Source organism: Capsicum annuum, chromosome 3 (genome assembly GCF_002878395.1).
Source record: "Capsicum annuum cultivar UCD-10X-F1 chromosome 3, UCD10Xv1.1, whole genome shotgun sequence".
Lineage (NCBI taxonomy): Eukaryota > Viridiplantae > Streptophyta > Magnoliopsida > Solanales > Solanaceae > Capsicum > Capsicum annuum.
In genome coordinates this window covers 189,568,024-189,576,752 of record NC_061113.1, presented here as the reverse complement: position 1 = coordinate 189,576,752, position 8,729 = coordinate 189,568,024, and positions in this window count along the sequence as shown.

Below are 8,729 nucleotides of genomic sequence, written 5' to 3'. Positions count from 1 at the left end.
AGTCAGTCCATTATTCAGTGTCTTTCAATTGGGAGTAGGATTTAGCACCGAGCAAATACAGGGATGGCAGCTTCCCCATCAGTTAGGAAGAGTTGTTAGTAGTAGTCCTATATTCTAGAACTACGTATCTAGCATAGGATACGAGGAGTCAGCCGTAAGTTTAGGCTTGAGGAGTCACCCGTCAGTTTAGGCTTGAAAGCCTTAGTCCTTTAGGACAATACTTCAGTGGATCCACACAGCCATTATTAGTACCTATGGCATGGTATTGACACCCTTCCAATTGGTGTCACAGGTTGTACCCCAATTAGCTCATATTGAGGCATGACAGTTAGATGATAGCTCCCACAGTCCTAATCCAATATTCAGTTCAGAAATTATTTTTAGTTTTGTTTGACCATAGCATACAGATATCAGTTATCCAATTTTAGTATTCAGTATTTCAGTTTACAGATTATTCCAGAACATATTTCATGCTTGGTCATGCATTATCAATCTTTATAGATTTCATGCATTCTTACTCAGTACCTCATGTTATTCGTACAATCGGTTATTGCTTATGCATTTGAACCTATGCATAATAGCCCGACCCCATTTAGAATACCAGTACATTCAAATTACTGATTTTATATTCATTTTTTTGTGCCATGATATTTCATATCATAGGTTCGAACGCTCAGGTTCATGATCGCACCTAGATATCCCAGCGTACCTGCAGCAGCAGCAGTGGTGAGTCCTTATGTTCCAAGGATTGTTATGTTTATTACAGTATGTTTAGTTCAGTAGTCAGTCAGAGTTAGTTGGGGACTTGTCACATCAACTCCACAGTCAGTTAGTAGAGGCTTTCAAAAACTTTTAGTCAATTATTCAGTTATCAATTATTATTGACAGTCTTATAGTATTATTTTCAATATTTTGATTCATTATTGTTTTGCGATTAAAACCTTATGGCATTTTCAGTTAAATTCAAGCACATGTTCTCTATTATTTTATTCAGTGCTCACAGAAGGTACCAGTATGGGTTAACTTATGGTCACTTGTGATCGTAAGCACCGTGTGGCACCTAGGGTGTACTCTCGGGTAGTTACAAACTTGGTATCAAAGCCTAAGGTTTTAGAATGTCCTAGGGAGTCTGGAAACCACGTTAAGTAAAGTCTTGTGCATGTGTGTGAAGCACGCCATACTTATGGACAAGAGGCTACAAGATATTTTAGGAATAATTTCCCTTCTTTCAGTGTTCATATAGTGTGAATGAGCATGAGCTCAAGTTAAACTCTTTGTCTAATTCAACTCTTCTTTCCATTTATAGAATATGCCTCCCACGAAAACTAACAGAAGAAGAAATAGAAACCAGCCAGCACCTCCACCCATTTAGGGAGATCCCCTGAATGAGTATGTTTTCCATGCTGAATTCAGAGCGACATTCACTACCTTAGCTAACTCATTATCATCCCAGAATAATCAGCCAGCTGTAGACCCAATCATTTCTATGGGTAATACTACCATATCTAGGATTCAAGACTTCACCAGAAAGAACCCTTCTCTATTTTTGGGATCTAAGTCTGATGAGGATCCACAGAAGTTCCTCAACATGGTTCAGAAGGTAAGTGATATTATTGGTGTGAATTTTAGTGAGAGTATAGAGTTGGGTGCTTACCAGTTGTAGGATGTTTCTCACACCTGGTATAAGCAGTGGAAGGGAGATAGAGAGAAAAATACAGGGCCTGTTGAATGGGAGGAGTTTTCTAAAAATTTTCTAGATAGGTTCTTTCCCTTAGAGTTAAGGAAAATAAGGTGCAAGAGTTTATTAATTTGAGGAAGGGGAACATGAGTGTGAAGGAGCATTCTCTTAAGTTTACTCAGCTATCCACATATGTTCCTAATGTTGTGTCTGATGACAGGTCTAGGATGAGTAAGTTCATCTCAGGTATGGCTAATAGCATGGTCAGGGGGTATAGGACCACGATATTGATTAAGGAGATAGAATTTTCTAGGATGATGGTACATGCTCAACAGATTGAGGAGCAGAAATGTAAGGAAAGAGAAAGGGAGAATAAGAGGGCCAAAATAGGTAGCTTTAGTTTTGCTCAGCCGAGGTTGGAGGGTGGTAACCCTCCTCAATTCTATTAGAAATCTTCAGCTCCATCTCCATCTATATCTAGTGCACCAATGCCCAAATTCAAAAATTATAATAGGGGGAGGACGCCAGGGTCTAAATATCAAGGTAGTGCTAACAATGCTCAGACGAATCCTTTTTTCCAAAAATATGGCAAAAATCATCAGGAAGAGTGTAGGGGTAGAAGTGATGAATCTTTTGGGTATGGTAAGCCAGGCCATAGGATTCATGAGTATCGAGTGGTTGCTCAGTAGGGAAGGGATGTGCCCCATCAGGGTTAGTCACATCAGTCATTGCCTCCAGCAGGTCACCCAACTTAGCAAGGAGCTACTTTCAGTGCTACTAGCGATCAGCGTTAGAACGGTTCTATGCACTTCAGTCCCGAAAAGATCAGTAAAATTCTCTTGATATGGTTACTAGTACATTGCAGGTCTTTAATTTACATATTTATGCTTTGTTAGATCCCGGTTCTTCTCTTTATTTTGTGACCCCTAACATAGCTTTCAACTTCGGAATCAGTCTTGAAACCTTAACAAAACCCTTCTCAGTATTTACCCCATTAGGTGTCTCTATTGTAGCCAGGTGGGTATACAGGAACTGCCCGGTCACAATATCCTAGAAAGTCACTTCAGTAGATCTTGTGGAATTAGAGATAATTGATTTTGATGTAATTCTTGAGATGGATTGACTCCACTCATTCTATGCTTTAGTTAATTATAGAAGCAGAGTTGTTCACTTCTAGTTTTCAAATTAATCGGTCCTTGAATGGAGGGGTAGTACTTCAGCATTTAGGGGTCATCTTATTTCGTACCTTAAAGCGAGAAAAATGATATCCAAGGGGTGTGTCTACCATCTTGTTCGAGTTAAAAACTCTAATTCAGAGACCCCAAATCTCGAGTCAGTTTCAGTAGTAAGGGAATTCTAGATGTGTTCCTTGAGGATCTTCCTGAAGTTTCTCTCAAAAGGGAAATTGACTTTGGAATAGAGCTTCTTCCAGATACCCAGCCTATCTCTGTTTTGCCATACAGAATGGCTCCAGCAGAACACAACATATTTATAGATCAATTAAGAGACCTTCTAGATAAGAGGTTCATTAGGCCCAGTGTTTCTCCATGGGGTGCTCCAGTCCTTTGCGTGCATAAGAAAGATGGTTCTTTCAGAATGTGCATCAATTATCGTCAGTTGAATAAAGTCACTATCAAGAATAACTACCCACTCCCCAAAATCGATGACTTATTCGACTAACTTTAGGGTGTCTGTTACTTTTCTAAGATAGACCTCAGATTCGGCTATCATCAACTCAAAGTCAAAGAATGTGACATTCTAAAAACAGCTTTTAGAACTCGATATAGTCACTTCAAATATGTAGTCATGTCTTTCGGTCTTACAAATGCCCCAGCAGCTTTCATGGACTAGATAAACCGAGTGTTCAAACATTACTTAGACTTGTTCATCATAGACTTCATAGATGATATCCTTGTCTATTATCATAATTAAAATGACCATGTAGACCATCTCAGAATCGCATTACAGACTCTTAGAGCCCATCAGTTGTTCGCTAAATTTAGTAAGTGTTGTGTTGGCTAAGATCAATAGTTTTTCTTTTCCATATTATTTCCGGTGGTGGCATTAGAGTTGACCCTTAAAAGATTGAAGTAGTGAAAAACTAGCCTAAACCCAATTCTCTGTCTGATATCAGGAAATTCTTGGGTTTGGCTGGCTATTATAGATGGTTTATTGAAGGCTTTTATCTATTGCATCCCTCATGTCCAGATTGACTCAGAAGAAAGTCAAGTTTCAGTAGTCAGATTCTTATAAGAAGATTTTTTATGAGTTAAAGACTCGACTTACCTCAGCCCCAAAGAGTTAAAGACTCGACTTACCTCAGCCCCAATTTTGACATTGTCTTATGGTTCAGATGGGTTTATTGTTTACTGCGATGCCTCTAGATTTGGTTTGGGTTGTGTTTTGACGCATAGAGGTAAGGTCATAGCTTATGACTCTAGGCAGCTTAAACCCCATGAAAGGAATTACCCTAACCATGATCTTGAGTTAGCAACTGTTATTTTTTGCCTTAAAAATTTAGAGGCATTATCTGTATGGGGTGCATATTGATATGTTCACGGATTACAAGAGTTTTCAGTATGTGTTTTCACAGAAAGAGTTAAATCTTCGTCAGTAGAGGTGGTTAGAATTATTAAAAGATTATGACATGAGTATTTTGTATTATCTGGACAAGGACAATATTGTGGCAGATTCCCTTAGTAGATTGTCCATGGGTAGTGCAGCTCATGTTGATAGTGATAAGAAGAAGTTGGTTCAAGAGGTTCATTAGTTGGCTAGATTATGCATTCATTTGGTTGATTTAGCTGAGGGTAGTGTATGGGTTCAGAATAGTTCAGAATCTTCTTTGGTTGTAGAAGTGAAAGAAATGCAAGATAGGGATCCTAGTCTAGTTAAGTTGAAGGAATGAGTTAGAGATCAGAAAGTAGAAGTTTTCTCCCAAGGGGGAGATGGTGTGTTGCGTTGCTAGGGTAAATTATTTGTGCCATGTGTAGATGACCTAAGGCATAGTGCGCATTATTCTATTCATCCAGGGGCCACTAAGATGTACCACGATTTACGGGAAATCTATTGGTGGAGTGGGATGAAGAGGGATATTGCTGAGTTTGTAGCTAAGTACTCTAATTATCAGCAGATCAAAGTTGAGCAACAAAAGTGTAGTGGTTCTATGCAGGAGTTCAGTATTCCCACTTAGAAGTAGGAAGAGGTAAATCTGGATTTTGTGATAGGGTTTCCTCGTTCACATTGCCAGCATAACTCAATTTGGGTTATTGTAGACAGAATGACCAAATCAGCTCATTTATTGCCTGACCATACCTCTTTTTTAGTCGAGTACTATGCCAATCTCTCTATTAGAGAGTTGGTTAGGTTGTATGGAGTTCATTGTCCATTATTTTAGATAGGGGTACTCAGTTTACCTCTCACTTTTGGAGATATTTTCAAAGGGTCTTGGTACCCAAGTTTATCTCAGTACAGCCTTTTACCCTCAGAAAGATAGTCAAGCAGAGAGAACCATTCAAACCTTAGAGGACATGTTGAGGTCTTGTGTTATCGACTTTAAGGGCAGTTGGGATGATCACTTGCCATTGATTGAGTTTGCCTACAATAACAGTTATTATTCAAGTATTCAGATGGCTCTATTTGAGGCTTTCTATGGGAGAAGATGCTATTGGTTGGTTCGAGGTAGGTTAGATGCATTGATAGGGACATATTCGGTGTTTGATGCTTTGGAGAAAGTTCAGTTGATTAGGGAGAGGCTAAAAATGCCCAAAAGTAGTCAGAAATCCAATGCAGATGTGAAGAGAAGAGATCTAGAGTTTGAGGCTGGAGATTTTGTATATTTAATGATCTCTCCCAAGAAAGGAGTGAAGAGGTTTGGCAAAAAGGGGAAGCTTAGTCCTCGATATATTGGCCCTTACAGAATTTTGAGCCACTTCAAAAAGGTAACATATGAGCTTGAGTTGCCTGCACACTTAGCATCAGTGCATCCAGTATTTCACATCTTCTTTTTAAAGAAGTGTATTGGTGACCCAGCTATTGTAGTCCTCTTAGAAAGCATAGATGTTTAGATAGTCTTTTTTACAAAGAACTCCCATTTTAAATCTTAGATCGCCAGATTCGCAGACTAAGGAACAAAGAAGTTCCCTTGGTTAATGTTCTTGGGAGGAATCAGTCCGTTGAGGGAGCCACTTGGGAGCAGAAGCAGACATCATACCAAGTACCTTCACCTCTTCTCCAAAAACTCAGACTCAACTTAAGGTAATAGTTTTTCTTAGATTATCTCTTTTCTATTCTCAGTCCAGCCATGTGCTCATTTCCATGTCATTGCATGCATTCATGAATCAGTTCAGTCAGTCACCATGTTTCAAACTCAGTCATGTTTTCAATTATGCATGCTCATGTAACCTTAGTACCTCAGTTTTTCTCAGCTTAATCAGTCTCATTCGAGGATGAATATTCCCAAGAGAGAGATATTGTAAGACCCCATATAGAACCACTAGGCAATCCTGTCATAAAATCCTATCACAAAACTAGGAAACCCTATCACAAAATCATGTCACAAAATCCCAAGGGGGAGATATTTTAAGTCTTAACTTTGAAGAATTTATTTTTGATCTTTCCGACATCTAAAAGTTGGTTTTTAAGATGATTCATGATCAGGGAAGTCCATAGTACATCTCCGGTGAGTTTCAGAAATTTTGGACCAGCGTAAGGATGAGTTTGGTTATCCAAAACAGAAGCAACATGCGATTATCCCTTGACGCGCCCTCCATTTTACCCCTGGGGAGAGCCCACGATAAAGCTCGTGGCGTGCCGTCCAATCCGGCGAAATGAAGCTGCAGCGCATGCTCCATCGCACCCCGTTATTTCCAATTTTCAGTCACGCTTTTCCAAGGGTATTTAGGTCTTTTCCCTTCATCCAATTCAGCCAAAACACGGGATTTAGGTCCCAAAATAGCATTTTTGCCTTATTATTTGACAATTTCCTCAAATTAAAACAACCCTCTTTCAAGAACAAACCCCAACTCATCCAATATTCTAGATCAAGCTTCAAGGAATTCACCAAGAATGTTCTCAAACCCTCCAATTAAGGTATGTTAGATGTTCATTCATGTGCCCTTATCACCCATGGAGTCCAAGAACCCAATTTCAAATGTAAAGTTATGATTTTTACATGATTACTATGATTTTAACCATGAATTTCCATGAATTGCGATTCTAGATCATGTTTTACATGAAATAGTTATTTTTATTAAACCTCACACGTTTGAATGGTGTTGTTCACTGAATTAAGCCTTAGTTGGTGATTTTAGAATTGAAATCATGCTATTACTACAAGTTTGAAAACAATTTCTTATGCTTAGTTTAAGCCATGAATTGCAAGTGTTTGACGAAATGCCTATAAAAATGAGTTTTAAATAAATGCTTGCATGTCATGTCCTCAATGTTTTAGTATGAACTTACTATTATTGTTATCGAGTCTTGTGGGTTTGAATACCCAAAATTTAGCGATTTACCTAATTTTAATGTCTACAAAATGGTTTTCAGAATAGTTATGAGCATTATATTATCAGTTCAGCTAGTTACTATTAATAACTATAGTCAGTCTAGTATTCAGTGTCTTTCAGTTGGGAGTAGAATTTAGCACCGAGTGAATGCAGGGATGGCCACCTCCCCGTCAGTTAGGCAGAGTCGGTGTAGCAGTCCCTGTATTCTAGAACTACACTAGCGTAGGATACGAGGAGTCACCCATTAGTTTAGGCTTGACTACCTCTCAGGAGTCACTTGTCAGTTTAGGCTTGACACCCTTTGTCCTTCAAAACAATACTTCAGTGGATCTACACAGTCATTGTTAGTATCCGTGGCACAGTATTGACACCCTTCCAACTGGGGTCACAGGTTGGACCTCAATTTTCTCATATTGAGGCATGTCGGTTAGATGATATCTCCCACAGTCTCAATCCAGTATTCAGTTCAGAAATTAATTTCAGTTTTGTTTGACCATAGCATACAAATATCAGCTATCCAGTTGTCAGTATTTAGTGTTTCAGTTTACAGATGAGTAGTTGCAGTCACTGATCTGTCAAAAGGCTTTTGCACAGATTCTACCTCACAAAAATACATCCAAAATTAGTAACTTTGTAAGGATTAAAGCTTTGGTGGTGGTATTAATCCTAGTTTTAGGGTTTAACCCACTAAAGTTTAGATCTAAGAAAAGGAACCGATTTCACTAACCTGAGGTCAAATCGATGGATTATCAGCTATAGTTTAAGCTTCGAAAATGCAGATCTTACAAGCAGTTGGATCCACATCAAATCTATGAGAAGGGAGAGCAAACATATTTTGAAATCTTTCACATGTATAGATCGAGATGATGGCTAAATGGATTAGGCAGAAGAACAAGATATATAATGGTTGGAGAGTACTTACATGTATCTAAATCGAGCTTCAATACTAATTTGGTAGAGAAAGAAGATGAATTGCGTGCTTCTACATACACATATCAAGGTTACTTTCCTTTTTTTGATTTTTAATGTTTCTTTTTCTTTTTGTCTCTACGTCGACATTTTCTGTTTTGATGTTTTTTATTGCTTAGTGGGCTGTGTACTTTTGGCCAGCCTGCTAAATATGCATATATCTTTTTGTTGAATAAAATAAGATCTATGTGGCCTTTGAATTAAAAAAAAAATCAAGAAGTAATATGTCAACCATTAATATTAATAGTCCAAAAAATTTCAATAAGATTTCAAGATTTGGGTAGCAAATCTTGAATTGGAGGTTTCAATATTTAACAAGATTGGCCAAATATCAGTTGAGATTTCACAATTAGACGGGGAAGGGGGCAGAGAAGAAAGAAAAGAAACCAACAACATAGTAGAAACAAGAAAAAAGTAAGACGGAGAAAAGAAATGCAGAGATATACGAAGGAGACGACTGGATGGGATGGGTTGGGTGGGTGGGTTGATTTTCTTTATTAATAAAAACATTGATACCTTTAAAAATGAATAAAAAATATTTTTTATTATTTTAATGTCAAGTGACAATTAAAAAT